This window comes from Typopeltis vanoorti, chromosome 24 (genome assembly GCF_054136105.1).
Source record: "Typopeltis vanoorti isolate ZY-2024b chromosome 24, IOZ_Tvanoo_1.0, whole genome shotgun sequence".
NCBI lineage: Eukaryota > Metazoa > Arthropoda > Arachnida > Uropygi > Thelyphonidae > Typopeltis > Typopeltis vanoorti.
This window is the reverse complement of record NC_143572.1, coordinates 91,114,722-91,136,653: the sequence shown is the minus strand read 5'-3', so window position 1 is coordinate 91,136,653 and position 21,932 is coordinate 91,114,722. Positions and strand designations below refer to the sequence as shown.

General features: G+C 37.9%; 1 protein-coding gene across 3 annotated transcripts in view; it reads left to right on the top strand.

Annotated features, from left to right (window-relative positions):
- Window positions 1-21,932, top strand: part of nmdyn-D7 (nucleoside diphosphate kinase homolog 7) — a 273,428-nt gene that overhangs the window by 233,687 nt on the left and 17,809 nt on the right. The window lies entirely within an intron of this gene.

Genomic DNA, 21,932 nt, shown 5'->3' with positions numbered 1-21,932 from the left:
AATTAAAAGAAAAAAAAATTAATGAGAAACAGAGAAAGATGGACTAGAAAATGTAACATGGTGTTAGAAGGTGGTACTAAAAAACATAAAATGGTACAAGAATTGGATTTGTGGTTGTAAAGATACTTGAAAGATGTAAAGAAATTTCATTTTTATTTTGATTATTAATTTTAAACAAAACTAGGAAAAACCATTAAAATTAACTGTGCCTTGTAATTTGACTCATTAATGAAGGATGAAATTTAGTTTCCAAGATTTCCAAAAATCAGTAGTGTGTTTGCCTCATAATATTACTGGTAAAAAAAAAAAAAAAAAAAAAAAAGAAATATTAATAGATTTTTCTGCTGTGAAAATTCAATCGTTAATTCACTGAGAAGCTTTGTTCTGGTTACCTTAAATGTTATTGCATGTTTAACACTATAAAACTGGCCAGCTATTTGTGATACCTGGCTGTTGTAGCATAATGCTGTAGCATTCTCCCTGTCTTATTTTTAGTTTTCATGACTGATCCTGTTAGTAACAACTCATCCACCTTCAGAATCAGTCATAAAATAAATATTATTTTATGACTGAAAATACTAAAAATTAGACAGTGAGAATGTGAGTGTAAGCTAACCGGGATCAATGTGAGATGAGGGAATGCAAGGCAAGAATGCAGGGAACACCCTTATAGAAGCAACAGAGTAAAAGGTCTTGTCAAATGATGTAGTAAGGAACTGAGGAACTGCGGAAAGGAAGGAGGGAAGGGGACAAGTTACTGTGCTTATACACAAATATAAGGAGTATTAAGAATAAAGTTATGGAGTTAGTAGCCTTGATAAAATTAGTCAGTCTGCAAATCATTGGTGTCGGTGAGACATGGTTAACAGAATGCAGTACTAATAGGAATAGAACATGATGATTATAGCATTTTTTTGAACACTGAATATTGGATATTGAGCAAATGAAGATGAGCTGGAAATTTGGGATTTAGCTGACCAATTTGTATTCATATTGACTAAAAACAAAAGGATGATAGAATATGATGGAATATCATGCCGGGTGGGGCATCAACTGATTAAACAAAGCTACCAGCATTTTCATCAGGGAACTAGAGTAAATACTAAAAACTTAGTCTGAAACAAACTCCAGATTACCATAAGCATAATTCAAGATTAGCATCATCATCACTGTATGAAGCATCAATGGAAATGTCTTGTTTGTTACTGAAACAAACAAGACAAAAACAGGTGAGATTCTAAATAACAAGCAAATTGTTATATTCAGGTAATAATGATCCGAAAAATGCAGGAGTGGCTGTGGTATTCAACAGTAAACATGAGGAAAATCTTGAATTGTAGACTAAAAAAAATGTGTATATTTATTTTAAGTTTTACTGATTTACAATAATTTGGAATACAAAAATTTCCAAGTATTATAAAATATTTATTTTTATTGTAATTTCCATACAGCCCATTAATTCCCACAAAACGTTTTTGTTGACTTTTTCTGAGCTTTTATATCCTTAGCCAGTCTGTGATTGTATTCTGCCATGATTCGACAAATCAGCTAACTCTTTTCCAATAAATTCATTGTCATTAAATCTGATATGTGATTTCTTGTTAAACTATTTCTCACCCCATCCTCTTTGGAAATAATTATGTAATAGATTCTCCCTTTGTGAGAATTATCGACCCCCCCCCCCCGCCAATAGTGTGCCCCTGATCTAGGGATTTACATGAAACTAATATCTCCAGCCATGCTACCAAAGGGTACCATCCCTCCTGGACTTCTTTTTACTCAGCTGTGTATTGTCTTACTACTCAGCCTCATGCCGGCTTGACTGTGGCCTGGAATAACAACAGTTGCGTGGCCTGTGTGGTAGGAAGGCAGACCACGAAAAGTGTACTACAGTCCCCACATCAACCAAGCCTCAGAATTTGCTCCCTGAACATTTAAGGTCTCTCAAGATCCAAAGCTGAAGTTATCAGAAAAATATCCCAGAATAAGAACATCGATGTCCTGTTACTTCAAGACATCCATGTGCTTGACACCGCCCCAAATAGATTCAAGATCCTTGTCCCCATCTTAAGGCAGAGGTTCCATTCCATCTATGGTTTAGCCACTTAAATGCACCCAGGCCTGCTTAACTCAACTCAGCTATTACCTGACCTGGAATATGTCATTGGAATAAAGGTGGACAATCTTATAATCTACAATGTTTACAAACCTCCATTGTAAAAATATTATGTAGCTCCAAAAAGTCTGAATCTTTTTACATAAATTTTACCAAGGTCAAGCCCAGTAAGAATTGTAACTTGTACATAGATGTTTGTTTGAATGTAAATAATCCCAATGGGAATTGTATATGCGCTCTACCAAATAAGGGAATATTCTAGAAGGTGTAGTATTAAGACATTACCTTGCCACTAGTAAACAGTATATTTTTAGCTCTTTGTAAAGATGTCAAATTTTGTGTGTGTTCTACATGGAAACACTCAAGGTCAGTGCTAGGTGGACCGAAAAAAGCTTCAAATGAATGTCCGCTGCCAGAACGATAGGATTTAGGGAGTGTTGGAGAAAAACAAAGGAAGGGTCAGTCTGAGAAAAGGATCAAGGGATTTCACCGAAATGTTCAGAGGTCACATATCTCCATGCAAGGATTCGCAAGTGACCAAATAAAGGGCGTTAGCGAAAAGATCACAACATTGGTTCCAGAAATTTTCGTCAGTGATCCAGAGGTCATCGGTCAGTCATCAAGAAGTCATCGGTAGTTATCTGTCAGATGCACGCCATCGGGATCATGACTTCAGGAGAAATCATGCCAGTGATCTAAAAGAAAGATGACGAGGAGCCGATCCGCCAGGCAAAGCAGATATTTGATGACGAATTGACGAGTCTTCGCCAAGAGCTGTTAACCAGATGGAAGAAATTGCTCTGTTAGTCCAACGCACATGCGAGCATTCCACAAGCCGATAATCTTCGTCCGAAGTGCACCGAGTACAGCATCCCAGAAGCGTCAATGAATCTATCACCGACGTAAAGAGGGAGAGAAAAACCTGACATGAAAGAAAAAGGGAATAGAAGTCCAGTTTGAAGCCAAGTGCACAGTTGGTAGAAGCTGTAAAGTGAGTTGGCCCGTTTGTTAAATTTTCTTGAGCTTTTAAGAGAACTTTTATTAGTGGACTGTAAAATAGAAGCTGATCTAAATAGGCATATTTAACAGTTGAAGATTATAAAGTAATTAATTGTCAGGAATTTGTAGTTGAGATAAGTCATAGTGTAACTGTTTGCTGAATTGGTGAAACTTGCCTATAGAATATTCCCAGCATAGAAAGGAAGAAGCAATTGTGTATAAGAGATATTGTCTATGTGTTCGATGAATAAGAGTTAACAATTAAGTAATAAGTACTATTGCTCAGTATAAATGATTTATGTTATATTAAGAAAATTAGTTAAATATGTAATATGATTTGTGTGAGTAAAATGCAGGAACTTAACTAGTTTATTTATGCGATTTGAATTGAGATGGTTTTTTTCTATTTCTGAAAATGAAGTGTAAATTTGTCTTATGTGAATTAAATTTTAAATATTAAATAAATATTAAAATGTTTAAATATTAAATGTTTAAATATTAAATAAATGTTGCCTGATTCTTAATTATTTGATGCACTGTACCAAAAAAAACATTAGAGCCTATTAGCAGGAATCCAAGAGAAAGGATAGTAAAGAATAAATAGTAGACCATGACTGCAGATACTAATTAAATTCGAGATACTCTGAGGCTAAATAGAAAACTACTGGACGCATGTTACACTTCTTGTTAATAGAAAATGAACATCAGTAGCGCAGCTTTTAAACAAATACATTTTCTGGTGTTCGAAGAATAAGAAGGCAGTTTAGTGTAAGGAGATGTTAAAATATATACCAAGGAGAAATAAGGAAGAATAGTTAGAAGTACATAACAAAAGCTGTATATAAACATAAATATATAGAGAGATAATAAGCCATAAAGAGAAATTAAAGAGATATATATATAAATAATAAAGATATATATAAAAAAGATAGAATAATAAATAAGATAACAGACCCCCCCCCCCCGTTTACAATGGCACAGTTCCGACAGGAATAAACACCACCCCATATTACACCATCTCAGCCATTGCGAAAGCAGATATTAAGCCCCTCATATCCAGTTATCAACGCAGGAGATTTTAACTCCCACCACTCCATGGGGCTATCAATCTGCTGACCACAGAAAATGATTGGCTAACTGGATGGATATCCACAACCTTCACCTGATCTTCGATTCCAAACAACCAGGAACCTTTCACTTTCCTCCTAGAGAAAGGCATATACTCCTAACCTATGCATAGTCTTTGAGACACTGACACCATCCCTTACCAATAAATGCATCTATCCTTGGCAGCTTTCCAAACAGCCAATATCGTCCTTTCCTTCTGAAGATTGGTTTTTCTGCTCCACTTATTAAAACTGCTCTAATCCCTAGATGGAACCTTCGGAAAGCCAGTTGGAGGGAGTTTGGTGAAAAAATTGATTGAACTATCAATACCATCCTGCCTGTTTCCAAAACTCTCACTAGATTTGTTAAATTGGTAAAAACAGCAGCCAAAGAAACTCCCTCGTGGTTTCTGGACCCATTATGCACCATACTAGAACAAAGAGCTTGAAGATATGCTAGCTGTGCACAAGGAATCTGGTGACCAATTAGTGGCTAAAGAATAAATAAAGCTCCTGGATGACAATAGAAGAGAGAGATGACTATCAGCAATGAAGAACTTGACTTCTCTAAATATAGCTGAATAGCTGATCCCTACTGAGAAAACTTGGAGGAGCAGAACTTACAACAAAAAAGTTCCAGAAGTGACTCCAGACCAAGTTGCATCCTGTTTACTTTCAACATCTAAGATCAATCCAAAGACCTCCAGAAAGAAGGACATACAAACTACTCTGAGACACAACTTAGCTTCAAGCCCTGAAACTTCAGAACCTGTGTAGCCCAATCAAAACAGATGAAATCCAGGAATCTCTATCACTTACCAAGAAACAGCATGCCACTGGAGTCTATGACCTCCTCCCTGCATTCCTTAAACCGCTTGACCAACATGGAAAGGCATTGCTGTCAGTCCTGTTCTCCACCATCTCTACCAGCCCTCTGGCAAGAACTTAAGATAACTTCGGTTCCCAAGTCAATTGCACTTCTATTGCTCAACCTAGAAGCTTCTGGAAATAATCATACTGAAAATATGAATGGTTCTCCACATAGAGCAAGCTGGTTTTAGACCTTGCAGTAACTGCTGTGATCAAGTCTTGACTTTAACAACTCAAATTGAGGCTAGTTTCCAAAAGAAATTAAAATCTGGAGCTGTCTTCATTGACATGACATCAGCCTATCATATAGTCTGGATCAGAAGCTTGCTTTCAAAGCTGTTTCATCATAAAATGAAAAACAATCTTACACTTCTTAGAATTCATGCTCACAAACAGATAAATTTGGGTCCATATTGAAGGAAGGAAAAGCAGACCCCATTCTCTCACCGACCCCTCTTCCTTCTCACATTACACTCCTCCCTCTCATTTGACAAACCCTACTTTACACAACTCACTTCAACCCACAGAATATCAACCACCACTGCCCTTAATTATGACCTCCAAGCCATCCTCCAATGGGGCTCAGATAACTTCGTCAACTTCAACGCTAGTAAAACCCAATTCTGTCTTATTTCTCACAAAAAAGAACCATTTTCCCCCAACATTGTTTTTGATAACACTCAAATTCCCAGACAAGATGAGATCTATCTTCTCGGAATTATCCTGACACCAAGTCTCTCCTGGCATAAACACATCGCAACCATTACATCCTCAGCTTCCAAAAAACTAGGTTTTCTCTTTCGCTCAAGATGCTACTTTACCTCTAAACAGCTGTTAATATTATACAAATCTCAAATCCGCCTAGCTATCGAATACTGCTCTCACATTTGGAGTGGGGCTCCTGAAAGCTCCCTCAAAATACTTGACTCAATACAGAGGAGAGCAATTACATTGATAAATGACCCCATCTCTCACCAACTCACTCTCCTCACTTTCACATACATGCTTCATCTCTGCGATTTGTATATTCTATAAATATTTCCATGGAAATGTTCATCTGAAACAGCTTCAATAATTCCCCCACTCTGTACTGAGCTCATTGAAACACGTACAACTGCCACCCAACATCCTTTCACAGTACACTTTGAAACCCACAGAACCAGTTTCTGTTTCCTCCTCCTTCATCCCTGCTACGGCACTGTGGAATAGTCTTCCCCCCGATGTATTTCCCAAGGAATACAACATACAGGCTTTGAAATCAAATGTAAACAAGTTTCTCCTTTCCCAACCCACTCCCCATATACGGTACTAACGTACTATAGGAGGTGCTTAAGGGTCAAAGCTGTATAACTGAGAGGAGACCTCCACGTAGCCTTTAAAGGAATGCGGAGAACCGACCAGGGCTTCTGACCTAATGTCCAATCCTCACCTTCTCATGGTGCACCCTGTTGGGTATCTACTTTGATACTGAACGAACGAGGATGGGCTGGCAATTTGGGATTTAGCCGACCAAATTGTATTCTTATTGGTTAAACCAAAATAAAAAATGATGATACAACATGACAAAATTTCATGCCGGCTGGGGCGTCGCCTGGTTAAACAAGGCCCCCGTTGTTTTCGCCAGGGAACCAGGGCAAACAGCGAAAAGTCAGCTACTGGAACAAATCTGAAAACAAACCCCAACTCAACATCACCAGAGTTAAAGATCGGTACTATCAATGTAAGAAGCCTGAATGGCAAAGAAATGGAGCTAGCTGAGGAATTAGATAAGTACCAGATCAACATAATAGGGGTGACTGAAACAAAAAAGACCAAAACTGGTGAGATCTTTCTGAGCAATAAATACAAAATGTTATATTCAGGCAATGACAATCAAGGAAAAGAAGGAGTAGCCATAGTATTCAGCACAAAATACGAGGCTAATCTTCTTGAATGGCAGTCAGTCTCAAGTAGAGTAATGTGGGCAAATATGAGAATGGGGAACTGGACAATGAGATTTATTTGTGCCTATAGTCCCACAGAAGGTTCTACTAAGGTAGAAGTGGAGGAATTTTTTGAGGCTTTAGAAAAAGCAACTGACACAATGAAAAAGGAAAAGTTGGTCCTTGTTGGGGATCTAAATAGCAGAGTAGGAAACGATTGTGAGACATACAAAAATATTTTGGGAAAATTTGGAGAAAAGAGCAAAGCTAATAATAATGGCAACAACCTGTTGGATTTCTGCTCAGGACATGGACTGGTTATTACTAACACCATGTTCCAACATAAAAATGCGCACAAATTCACATGGAGAGAAGAGGCTAGGAATAAGAAAAGTCTCATTGACTATATTATTGTTGATAGTGATGTTTTCTCCCTGGTGCAGGACACCAGAGTGTACAGAGGATTTGAAATTGGAAGTGATCACTATTTAGTCTTGAGCAGGATAAAATTGAATTTCATATTGAAAAGAATGACATGTAAGAAAGTTTTAAAGCGAATAAAAGTTGAGCAGCTCTCAGATGTGAACTGTAGATTAAAATACAGAAAGATTGTTGAAAAGAAAATGAAAGAGTTTGAGAACAGGAATCAAACCTTGAAGAATCAGTGGCAAACCCTGAAGAAAACATTGATTGATTCTGCCAGAGAGGCATGTGGTGAGGTTTTGTGCAAGGATAAAAAAATCAGAACTCCCTGGTGGACACAGGAAGTTAAAGAGGCAGTGAAGGAAAAGAAGAAAGCATATCAAAAGTTCCTGGCATATAAGTCAACTTTTACTCTTACAGAATACAGAGACAAATGTAAGAAAGCTAAACAGTGTGTAAAACTAGCTAAACAAAAGTCATGGGAGGACTTTGGCAAGAATATAGAAAATAAATATCAAGAAGGTGGCAAAATATTCTGGAGGTTGTTGAAGAAGCTTAGGAATGGAGGAAAGAGTACTGTAAAAGGAGTTAGAAATGATAAAGGTGGCATGAAAACAGGAGAAAAAGATATCCTTGAAGTATGGAGTAATTACTTTGAAAAACTGCTAAATGAAACAAGCAGTGATGACAGCACAGTGATAAAAAACACTGACCAGCCATGCAGTCAGGAATACATATCCATACTTGAAGTAGAAAAAGGCTTAAAATGTGGAAAGGCAGCAGGAATAGATGATATTCGACCAGAAATGCTGAATTATGGTGGTATAAAAGTCTTGCAGTGGCTGCACTGCATTGTTCAGAAAGCCTGGACAGAGGAACAAATTTCCAGTGATTGGAGTAGAGCTCTCATAATACCCATATATAAAATGGGAAAAAAAACTGAATGTGAGAATTACAGAGGTATTTCCCTACTAAGTGTTCTGGCAAGATCTATGCAAATATACTTGAGAAACGGTTGAGAAGAATTGTGGAAGAAAAGCTTGGTGAAGAACAAGCTGGATTCAGGCCAAATAGAGGCTGTCGGGATCAGATCTTCACTTTACGACAAATAGTTGAGAAAGCATGGGAATATAACAAAGATCTGTATTTAAGTTTTGTTGATTTGGAAAAGGCATATGACAAGGTGCCAAGAGAGAAGCTATTCAATACACTGCAGTTATATGGTGTCAATGGGGCATTATATCAAGCAATACTTAGTCTTTATTTGAGTTGTAAGTCAGCAGTTAGAATTGAAGGAAGTACAGGAAGATGGTTTAATGTTAAATCTGGTGTGAGACAAGGATGTACATTATCCCCTCTGTTATTCATTATATATATGGATCACATTATGAAGGAAAGTGGTATTAAACCTGATATCAAAATTGGAGATGTTAATGTCAGCTCTTTGCTTTATGCAGATGATGTTATAATTCTAAATAAATCCGCTACAAGTCTGCAAGATTCTCTGACTAAATTGAATAGCTGTTGTAATAGATATGGTATGAAGGTCAGCAATAAAAAGACAAAGACAATGAAAATAGGCAGAATCATTGAAAATGTCAACTGTGTTGTGAATGGAGAACCTGTGGAACAAGTAAAACATTTCAGCTATTTAGGCACGATTTTTACTGAAGATGGTAAATTAAATATAGAAATAGACAACAGAATCAGCAAAGCTGGTATGGTGGGAAGTCAATTGAATAAATTCATATGGAATAAGAGAGAAATTAGTCGGAACACTAAATTAGCTGTATACAAGACAGTGTTCAAACCAGTTTTAACTTATTGATCTGAGAGCTGGGTCAGGAGTAAAACACTTGACCCAATACTAGAGACCGCAGATATGAGAGTCCTGAGAAAGATTAGAGGCATGAACAGATGGCAATATCATATTAAAAATGAGGATATTAGGAAAGAACTTGACATTGTCAGCATCCAGGAATGTGTTAGCAGAGCTAATCTCAGGTGGTATGGTCACTTAAATAGAATGGGAGAGGAAAGATTAGCAAAACAAGTGTTTTCTGCCAGGTTGGCAGGAAAACGACCCAGAGGAAGACCAAGATATAGGTGGATTGATACGGTACAAAGTGCCTCAGAGGATAGAAATATAATATCTGATAATGTTGGAGTCTTGACAAGTAACAGACTGATTTGGAGGAAAATTGTAGATAAGAAGTTAGTAATGATATAATTTTTTCTTGTAGTACTGTAATATCCTGTACACCCCTTGAGGGTACATGGCAGGAATTTGATGATGATAATGATGATGACGTACTATAGGTTGACCAACTAGCCTCTCATATTTGGGCCCAACGTTAAAAAAAATAAAGATTCCTTCAGAATGGCTTACCCCAGGGCTCTGTTTTGGCTCCAGCTCTTTTTAACATCTCTATCTCAGACATTCTCTCAACAAGATCAAGCAAATATATGTATGCAGATGACATGGCAATATTTCAATCGCCTTCTTTCGATTCCCTGGAAGTTGCCCTGAACACAAATTTGGCGACTCTCGAGAAATATTTTGAGCAGTGACGCCTAAAGCCAAACCTCACCAAAACAGTGTCCACACCTTTCCATCTTATCAAACAAAGAGGCAAACCACCAACTCAACCTAATTTTCTGTGGCAGCTCAGTGAAGCATGATCCTCATCTGCAATACCTGGGAGTGAACCCGGATAGAAGTCTGACTTACAAAAATCATATTTATAAAGTAAAAAACAAATGAAAAACAACATCATCTCAAGACTAAGTGGAACTAGCTGGGGTTGCAGAGCCTTCATACATTCCTACTTAGGATCTCAGGCCTGGCCCTTGTTTGCTCTGTTGCAGAGTACTACACACCAGTCTGGGAAGAAGTGTTCACACAAATATTATTGATTCCGAACTGAACATAATCATGTGCATGATTAGAGGGACCCTGAAATCCACCCCTCTGCCATGGCTATGAGTACTTTCTAACATAGCCCCACCAAATATACGAAGAAGGCAGGCTTCACTAAAAGAACTGGAGAAAGTTGCATAACTCCCTACTTCCCCTCCACTCAACCCTTATAAATCCCCCCAGAATCTGACTGAAGTTAAGGTACCCATTTTGGGACATAACCAGAGCTTTTTCTGGTCCATCACCAACAACTCGTGACATGTGGAACTGACAATGGGCTATGAACTTGCCAATGAATGGCTCTCTTGTGAAAGACCCCTGCCATTGCCAGCCTGGCTTCATCCTTAGTAGAAGGCTATGGCCAACTACCAACAGAATCAAGGCAGATGCGGCTATACACAAATGGAATATGGCAAATAGCCCTTACTGTGGTTGCACCCATATTCTACAGACTATCAAACATATCAGTGACTGCCCCTTTCCACGGCAACTTGTAGGAGATACATGAAGTGTCAAAGGAGGCTCTAGAGTGGCTTTCAACATTGGACATTAAACTATAGTTAAACTCTGCAATAAGAATACATGCATACCCCACCCCCCACCCCAGAAAAAAAAAGTATAGACAAATTACGTTATTAGCAAACATCTGTTTAATCTGAGTTGTTTCTTCTTAGAGTAATGACTGTATTAGGTTCATGACAATTCTAGAAACACAAAATCTTTAACAGACATTAAGCATAGGGAATGTCATTTTCTAAAGAAGAAGCAGCCCAAACAAAATCACACAGATATTTGTTGAAAAATAATATTTGGCAGTGGAAAGGAAGCACAAAGAATGTTGGAAAAAAAAATGATAAGATTGCATATAGTGACCAAAACCATGGCTGGTTTTGGTCACTATATGCAATCTTATCACTTCAATGCTGCTAGCCATTATGGAATGAAGTACACTATAGGTTTAACAGTCAACTTGTAAAATTCTTGAAAATTTAACATGTGCTGCAGCCAGTGCAAGCCATCTCCAGCACATCACTGATGTGGCAAACATCAAACAATGAGACTTATTTATATACCTATGGTTCTACCCACAGACGGTTCTATTCACCTCTCAAATGCATCCACACATCAACAAATTGTGTGCCTCTTTTTTCCTCACATAACTCTGCCAGATGTGCTGTTCATAATTTTTGCTCACCATCTCAACTCATCATTGTTATACCCAGCCAACACACCAACTACTTTTGCTTCCACACTGTTGTCTTTCACTCTCCTTGATAATCTCCTGATATCCATCCTCACATTCTACCTATGCCCAACGAAATCATTTGTTACTATTGTTAAAATATGCTAATTTTTATTATATTCTTTTATTTGATCTTACTAAGTCTTGTTTAAATCTTTGTCTGATCCTTCTTAACTTTTTACTAAACTTCTGACTTTTGGCTGCAAATAATAAAGCAAAACTTACAGAACAAAGAAATCGCCTCTGGCTGGAGCCAATCTCTTTGTCTGACCTACTGGTGTTTATTCTCAACTGAATTTGGAAACTTTAGTTTCCAGCTGCGCCACCAAATTCATGGGTAGGAGTTGAATCTCCCTCCAAAAGAATAACACACAGTAAAACACACAGAACCTCTCTCACTTAATTCTAATTAAATCTAGCAACTTACGTTTTCTGTTATGCAGTCGTGACAATATCTACCTTAAGACTCACAGATTCGAATTAATGAGTAGTGCATTGGAAATAGGAATCAGGCAAGTTATTTAAACATGAAAACAAGTTATTTATCATCAAGGAAATGTACAAAAGGTTAAAAGTAAAGATTCAAGTAAATCAGGTTCTATGCTTCAAAGACAATTCTCAATACAATTTACAATTACTACTCTTATGAAGACAATTCTTGTAAGACTACGTGTCTATAATATTTCCTTTGTTAACACCTTATCACACTTAAAGCAATCTCACTTAAACAAACTCAGGCATAGCTACTAGCAATAATATTAAACACACGATATTTCACCTTAACAATTAGCCAAGTTTTCTTTCACATATAATTTAACAAGACCATTCAAAGGTTAGTATAAAGCCTAAAGTCCTCAAGTATCATAACAAACAAACTCTACAAGTCACCGTCACAATTCTGTCTGTAGCTAAAACAACAGAAAGATCTTACTTTAAAACAGTTGTCTGGTCCTTTCTGATTGATCCTTAGAATCACTTCCTTTATTACCTTCCGACCTTAAGTAATGAACATGGGTACTTTCTTCGGAATTATTGAAATCTCCTCTTACTTTTTTCAAGCATCAGGAACTTGGCGGCATTGAACTCCAGTATCTACTTTCTTCTACGAACAACTTAAATTAGTTGTTTCGCACTTCTGGCATCTAATTGCTGGAACACAGGTCCTGTTGGTGATTGTGAATCATCTTCTATGATGATTAGCAAAACTCTGTTGCCATAACATACATCTTATCCCGGTAACTGCTCGACCCTTGCTGACTTTGTCGCCTTCTCAAGCCCATAACTTCACGTGACCTTGGAACTTCTCCTGACCAAGGAACCACTAAAAAGCCTTGTGTCTCCGTAGCAATCCCCCTTTATATCTTGCCGATGACCTTGGGTTCTGCTACGTAGTAATCCCCTGGGTATTACATTGTTCTACACCCGCCTCCTTTTTTTTTCGGTTGTTGCATTAAGGTGGGAAACCCTCTTGCAATGTTGACCTTTGAGGTTTGCAGTTGCCCCAGGTCATTAGTTAATACCTTAATCCGTTTAGAATTACTGGTGACTAAGAGGTTTCTTTAGACAATTTATCTTACACTTATATTCCTTTGTTCTTTTACAAAAACCCTTTGAGGTGACAATATTCAGTAATATACAAAAAAAATATCATCATCATCAAATTCCTGTTATGTACCCTCAAGGAGTGTACAGGATATGAAAGTATTACATGAAAAAATTACATCATTACTAACTTCCTATCTATAATTTTCCTCCAAATCAGTCTGTTACTTGTCAAGACTCCAACATTATCAGATCTTATATTTCTATCGTCTAAGGCACTTTGTACCCTATCAATACGTTGATAGTACCGATCTTTAACTCTGGTGATGTTGAGTTGGGATTTGTTTTCAGATTTGTTCCAGTAGCTGACTTTTCGCTGTTCGCCCTGGTTCCCTGGCGAAAACAACGGGGGCCTTGTTTAACCGGGCGACGCCCCAGCCGGCATGAAATTTTATCATGTTGTACCATCATTTTTTATTTTGGTTTAACCAATAAGAATACAGTTTGGTCGGCTAAATCCCAAATTGCCAGCCCATCCTCGTTCGTTCAGTATCAAAGTAGATACCCAACAGGGTGCACCACAAGAAGGTGAGAATTGGACATTAGGTCAGAAGCCCTGGTCGGTTTTCCGCATTCCTTTAAAGGCTATGTGGAGGTATATATACAGTTTTGACCCTTAAGCACCCCACAAAAAAAAAATAAAAATAAAAAATATATATATATATATATTATTTCCAAATTAAAAAATATGAAAATTTCTCTATCAACCCACAAGTATTTTTAGTGAATTTTGTTTACCGTAAAAAAAATCGGTATATAAGGTATTTTTGTATAAAAATCCTTCTTCTGTATAAAAAACAGACCTTGTGCATCCTCTCATCTACCACACCTTTAAAAAAATAATATCCATATGGTGCTACTCTTGAATTATATGCAATTTCTTCATTTTTTTCTTTTGCAGTTTTTAATTCATATCCACCATACCCCTAATCTTATTTTGTATACACCTCATATCATTTCTCATCTTAATCATTTCACTCTTCAGCTCTTGTGTTCTGTAAATCATGCATTCCTTCATATCAGCAATCACTTCTGCTTTTGCTTTTTCATTTATTTCCATATTCATAATCACATTCTCTATACTCGTGTTCTCTCACTCACCTATCTGGCCAATATCATTCTCAGTCTTACATCCATTACTATCCTTCACCTTCCTTCTAATATTCTTTACTTCTTATTCTCAAGTTTCATTTAAGTCATTGCAGTCCATTAAAATATCACACTATCTGCAGATCTCATTCTCTTGTTTCTCTTAATAAACACATCCACCACATTTGCTCAGGCATACATATTACACACTTGCCAATCAACCACCTTATCTGTGCATCTGGCTGTTCTAGTTTTAATCTTCGATTTGCCTTTGTTAACTGTAATACACAAAATCTACTAACCATTTTGATAATTATTATGCATTCAGTCTCGGTACAAATAAATTTTCAGTGAAATGCACAGAATTTTTCAAAAATATCACCAAAAATAAATCTTCCCTTGCCACAGCAATTCTATTACCTATCTTGTACTGAAGATACACAGCACCAGCTTCGTCATGAAAAATTAAAGATAATTTACTTATAAATTAAAGATAAATTAAATTAATTAATAAATTAAAGATAGTTGAGTGGTGCTAGCGTCGGTGAATTTGAGCTATGCAGAAGAAAGTGATTTTTAATCGGTGAATAGTCTGCTTTTTTTCCCCGTTTTTCTACGTTTTTGAGTGCTAAATTGTTTCTCTGAATATGAGTGTACTTCAGTGGTTGTTTTTTGGAAGTTAGTTGCTGTCGCGATATAATATATTTTGGTACCGTCGGAATCGAACGCGTAACGGTGGAAGACAAAACGAAGCTAAGTTACTGTTTTTAACTGTAATACACAAAATCTACTAACCATTTTGATAATTATTATGCATTCAGTCTCGGTACAAATAAATTTTCAGTGAAATGCACAGAATTTTTCAAAAATATCACCAAAAATAAATCTTCCCTTGCCACAGCAATTCTATTACCTATCTTGTACTGAAGATACACAGCACCAGCTTCGTCATGAAAAATTAAAGATAATTTACTTATAAATTAAAGATAAATTAAATTAATTAATAAATTAAAGATAGTTGAGTGGTGCTAGCGTCGGTGAATTTGAGCTATGCAGAAGAAAGTGATTTTTAATCGGTGAATAGTCTGCTTTTTTTCCCCGTTTTTCTACGTTTTTGAGTGCTAAATTGTTTCTCTGAATATGAGTGTACTTCAGTGGTTGTTTTTTGGAAGTTAGTTGCTGTCGCGATATAATATATTTTGGTACCGTCGGAATCGAACGCGTAACGGTGGAAGACAAAACGAAGCTAAGTTACTGTATTTAGTTATATTTCATTTTATTTAATTATATTTAGTACTTAAATGTTCTGATGTTTGTACTTTTTTTCCCTCTTATTTATTAATTGAATAATTATTAAAGATTACACTACTCGGCAGTAAGGAATGATGGTGGATTCAGCAGCAGTCGCAAGTGGCGTAACACCAAGTCCTCTGCCATTTAAAAACTCAATTATTAGCAATATCATAAGGGACTTTGTGGCATGCAGTACTTGCGGCATGTATACATCTCGGGGAATTATATATGTGGCTTGTTAAAGAGAGCGGAGAGCGTATGTGCGCAAAATGCAGGCAGTTAGAGGAAATAAGTTCATTAGAAATATCGATATCTGACTTTGTTACTCCAGGATCAGGGAATGAATGTAGGAAGGCAAGTAGTGTGATAGGATAGAATGAGAAAATAATAGTTGATAGTGTGGAAGGTGTGAGTGACTGTGAAAGTTTATGAGATGGTTTTGTTTGGGAGAGTGAATTTAGATTAAGAGTGACTGACCTGCAGAAGGAGATAGATGAGTTGAAAGAGGAGGTGGAATGTCTTGTGAATGAGAGCAGAAGTATGAAAGATAAGATTAGGAGAATGGAAGAGATAAATGCAAGGCGAATCAGAGTAGGAGAGAGAGAGAATTTAGGGAGTATGAGTGAGAGGTATGGAGGTGCTAGAAGAGGAGAGAATGGAAACAGTAGAAGAGAGGGAATGAGAGAGAGGTATGGGAATGCTAGAAGAGGAGAGAATGGAAACAGTAGAAGAGAGGGAATGAGAGAGAGGTATGGGAATGCTAGCAGACGAGAGGATGGAAACAGTAGGAGAGACGGAATGGAAAAGAGATATGGAAGTGCTAGAAGAGGAGAGAATGGAAACGGTAGGAGAGATGGAATGAGAGAGAGGTATGGGAATGGTAGAAGACGAGAGGATGGAAACAGTAGTAGGAGAGACAGAATGAGAGAGGGATATGGAAGTGCTAGAAGTGGAGAAAATGGAAACAGTAGGAGAGAGGGAATGAGAGAGATGTATGGGAATGAAAGAAGAGGAGAGAATGGAAACAATAGGAGCGAGGGAATGGTAAGAGGTATAATGTATGGCGACTCAATGATCCGTGGTGTTCAAGATAGGATGCGTGAGGAGTGTTTGCAAGGAGGAACAATAGAAAGGGTGGCTATGGCAATTAAGAGAGGTGAAAGGGTGGATGAGATGATTGTGATGGTAGGAGCGAATGACTTGAGTGGTAATGTGAGTCGGGCAGCGAGAGATATGAGATTTTTGCTTGAGACTGTATGGAAGACAGAGAGAGGAAAAATAGTGTGCGTGTTGCCTAGGTATGATAATGATGAGCTGAGCAGAAGAGCGGTGATATTGAATGGCATAATAGTGAGAATGTGTGACAAGAGAGGACTGGTATATGTGGATGCTTGGAGTGTTTGAGTTTGAGGAAAGAGAGGAATTGTATGCGAGAGACCGTTTACATTTGAATGAGGAAGGACGTAGGCATCTGGAGAGATTGCTGTTCTGAACAAGTCAGTGTGTCCCAGGGAGGATGATAGTAGGGGTGGCCTCTTGTGTGAATTGATACTTGGGAGAAGGGAGACAATGTCAGGTAACACTGAGCCCAGTGGAGTCTAGAAGGGATAATGCTGGGTATAGAAACAATGGCATTTATATGCTTTATACTAATGCCAGGAGTATCCGGAATAAGGGAGAGGAATTGGTGGCGCAGATAGCATCAGCCTGGCCAAAAATTATTGCGATCACTGAGACGTGGTTGACAGAAGGGGATATAACAACAGGAATAGAAGTCACTGGATATAGCATTTTTCATCAGGATAGGAGGGGAAAGCGTGGTGGTGGGGTACTGCTTATGATAAGTGATGACCTATGTCCTCTAAGAGTGGAGAATTTGGAAGGAAGTGAGACAAATGATTTTGAGAGCGTATGTTGTGAGGTAGAGGTAGGCAAGACAGGATATTTAGTGGGGTGTTGCTACAGACCGAGGAGCACAGAGGATGGGGACCAGGAGATGTTTAGACAGCTAAGTTTGGCAAGTGCAAGAAGAATGATTGTTATGGGAGATTTTAACTTCAGTAGTGTAAATTGGAGAGAGGAAGATGCATGTAGCAATAGGGGAATGGAATTTCTAGAATTCTTGAGGGACAAATATCTTAGGCAATATGTAACAAAGGGAACAAGAGGTTCAAAAGTTTTGGATTTGGTTATAGCTTCAGAAGAGTTGATAATAACTGAGTTGACGTATCTCCCACCAGTTGGAGAGAGTGACCATATGGTGTTGACTTGGAAAATGAATAGGCATGCAGGAGTATCAAAGAGACGAGAACTTATGTGGAATTATAAGGCAGGTGATTATAATAGTCTTAGACGTCAACTTCGGGAAGTTTCATGGAGGGAGGAATTGGAAGGCTGGGATATCACTAGTGCATGGGAAATTGTGAAAGAATATTTGTTATCAGCAATGGTAAGTTGTATACCACGAGTGAAGAAGAGGACACAACTTGGAGTAAAGTGGATGACAAACAATATTAAACAGGAATTCCATGTGAAAAAGAGGCTATGGAAGAGATATAAGGAGACAGGTGAGAGATGCATGAAGAATATAAGACACAGGCCAGAAGAGTGATTAGTGTGGTAAGGAAAGCGAAACTGGAATATGAGAGGAGATTGGCCCTAAGATCCAAAGAAAATCCTAGGGAATTTTTTAGCTATGTGGCCAGTAGGAGGAGAAATGACTGTGGAAGAATGATATTGTAGGATAAAAATGGGAATAGAGTGACTGATGCAGAGGACATAGTGGAATTGTTCATTGAACACTTTATTGGAGTATTTCATCCTAGAGGAGTCAGTTTTAATGCTAGAGAGATAGGACTGGTTCGAGGTCTGGAGGTACAGCAGGAGAGTGTGTTTCAGATACTGAGTAATCTGGATGTCAGTAAAGCTGTGGGACTGGATGGTATTTCACCACGAGTTTTGAGAGAATGTGCTAGGGTATTGACAGTGCCTTAAACGTGGCATTTCAATGAAAGTCTGGCTTTGGATTTCTTTGGCTATCTTTCCTTCCTTCCAGGGAATGGAAGGAAGGAAAGATAGTGCCATTGCATAATTGCGGTAACAGACTGGAAGTGTCTAATTATAGGCCAGTCTGTGTGTCATCAGTAGTTGTTAAGATCTTGGAGAAAGTAGTGAGGGACTGTATACAGCATTGGGCAGATGAGGGTAATGTTATCTGTGAGAATCAACATGGATTTGTGAAAGGACGCTCTTGTTTTAGCAATATGCTAGCCTTTTATAATAAAGTTTCAAGAACATTAGATGAGGGAAAGGCATATACTGCAATTTTCTTAGACTTGGCGAAGGCATTTGACAGGTTGCCACATGATGAGCTGATATTTAAGTTGCAGCACATGGGTCTGGATGTAAGATTGGTTAACTGGATTCAGGATTGGCTGTCTGATAGGTATCAGAGAGTTGTGTATGGTGGAGCAGTTTCCAGGAGGCAGAGGGTTACAAGTGGGGTCCCACAGATTTCAGTACTAGGACCTATATTGTTTAACCTTTATATCAGTGACATAGCCAGTGGATTGCAGGGGGATATTCAGTTGTTTGCGGATGATGCGAAGCTGGGAAGGATTATTAGTAACAGTGCAGATGTGGTAGCCCTGCAAGATTATTTAAATAAGCTAAATAGATGGGCAAATGAATGGGGGTGTCAGTTTAATACAGCAAAATATAAGGTCTTCAGGTTTGGGAAACATCGATGCGATACTGCTTACTCTATGGGAGGAGTTATAGTGGAGGAAGTAGTGTAGACAAGAGATCTGGGGTTGATGATTGATAGAAACCTGAAGTTTAGGGGACATATTGCAAAGGTGGTGAAGGTAACACAGAGGATTGCTGCTATTATGAGAAAGACACTGACCTGCAGAGATAAGAGGGTTATCATTCCGTTGTATAAGTCTCTGATCAGACCACAATTGGACTATTGTTCTCAGATTTGGTCCCCAGGATTTGAAGGGGATAAATTAACTGTGGAAAGGATACAAAGACGGATGACAAAGATGGTTTCAGGACTGTACAAGGATAGTTATGAGGATCGGCTGAGAGTATGTGGACTGCAGAGTTTGGTGGATAGAAGAAGGAGAGGTGATATGATTGAGACTTTTAAAGATTTGATTGAGACTTACGAAAGGAAACTGTGAGCAAGAGGGTAAGGAGTGGTTTCTTTGTGTGGAGGGTGGTTGAGCCGTGGAATGCATTGCCTGATGGAGTGGTGGGAGCGAGAACGGTCAGTGAGTTTAAAGAGTGGTATGATAGACTTTGTGTTTCTCAGGGGGGGACCTCCCCTTGATGAGTCTTGACACACTTTATGTCTTAGGAAGGACCTCCCTCGATGAGTCTTTTGACTGCTTGGAGGCCTGAATAATAATAATAATAATAATAATAATAAAAATATTCTGGATGTCAGGAGTAATTAGTTTGAAACTTTGCTAAATGAAACAGGTAGTGATAGAACTTTTTCAACAATTTCAGCTTAATAGACCATTTAGGTGTAATGCTGCATCTAGAGAAAGTGTTCATCTAGCTGTCTTAGGCTTTCGTAGAATTTCACTGGCTGCAAATGTTTTAAAACATATTTTTAATTTAAATAATGAATGTAAACTTAAATTTTCTTTCTCTGATTACCAATATCCTTTGTCCATGCGGAATACGTTGTAATAAAAGCACAAATTGTTTTTATTTATATAGTTGTACATTGTTTATATATTATGTTTATATGTAGTGTTAATTTTAATGGAATGGTTCACTTTGATTATGAATTGGTATTATATAAGTCAAGTAGATTTTGACAGGATATCCCATGGAATACTGTTACACAAATTGGAGCAGATGGGAATGGATACTAAATTGGCGATATGGATAGGAGAATGGCTCAGGGAGAGATACCATAAGGTGGTGTATGGAGCAGCCGAGTCCAGAATGAGGCAGGTGACCAGTGGTGTGCCTCAGGGCTCTGTGCTTGGGCCATTATTGTTTAATTTGTATATAAATGATATAGGAAATGGCTTACATGGAGATATTCAGTTGTTTGCTGATGATGCAAAGTTGGGTAGCACAATAAAAATTCAAGCTCATGTTGAAAGTTTGCAGGATGATTTAAATAAGCTGGTAGAATGGGCAAAAGATAATGGATGTTAGTTCAATGTGGAAAAGTGTAAAGTCATGCATTTTGGGATTGAAAGATTACCAGCTGTGTACTACATTAATGGAAAGGTACTCCAAGAGATTGATGAGGCTAGGGACTTAGGGGTGTTGGTAGATAGGGAGATGAAGTTCAGAGGATTGCTAAGGTGTCCAAGGTTGCACATAGGATTACTTGGTTGTTGAGGAACACACTGACATCCAGAGATAAAGAGGTTATTATTCCCCTTTATAAAGCGTTGATACTTCCACATTTGGATTACTGTACTCACGTCTGGTCACTTGGATTCCTTGGAGATGAGGAGGCTGTGGAGAGGGTTCAGAGAAGAGTGACCAAGTTGGTAAGTGATGTAAAAAATGCTCCCTACATTGATAGATTGAGAGCTTGTGGATTGCAGAGATTGGTTGATAGGCGAAGAAGAGGGGGATATGATAGAAACCCTTAAATTACTGAAAGGTTTTTGTAGGATTGATACAGGGGAAATGTTTCAGCTGTGTGATAGTGATGGAAGAACAAGAGGTCATCCCTGGAAATTAAAGAAGAGTGTAGTTAACAAAGGTGTCGGAACAGGGATTTTTGCCTGGAGGGTGGTGAATGATTGGAATTCATTGCCTGACTTAGTTGCGAGCTCTTCGTCTGTAAATGAATTCAAGAAGAGATATGACAAATTTTGTTTTGCTAGTTTGGGTCTCCCGCAATGAGTCTACTGACTCCATGGAGATACCCGTAATAATAATAATAGATATTAGACCACATTATTTCAAAGCCGAATGAAGAAACTATGAAAGTTTTGTAAGGTAAGTTGACCAGAGAGCTTACAGGAATACATTCCCCAGCATTCATGAGTTGCCTTAGTATGGATTGATTAGAAGACATAGGCACCACCCAAGCATCTATATATTCGACTTTTATTAGTTTCAGTGGTTGGTTCATTATGACTTAATTTTTAACGGTATTAACAACACCAAACAATTTTATCAAAAGATGTTTTATTAACTGCTTATATTTCACTGAATTTCAAATCAGCATCATCAGAACTCAACACACGATACTGAGTGAGTGAAACAATACAATTGTAATGGACAAAAGATCTAGAATCCTATTTTGGCACCCTCTAATGTTGTAAAAAAAATAAAAAAAAATTACAGCTATGTGGGAGTT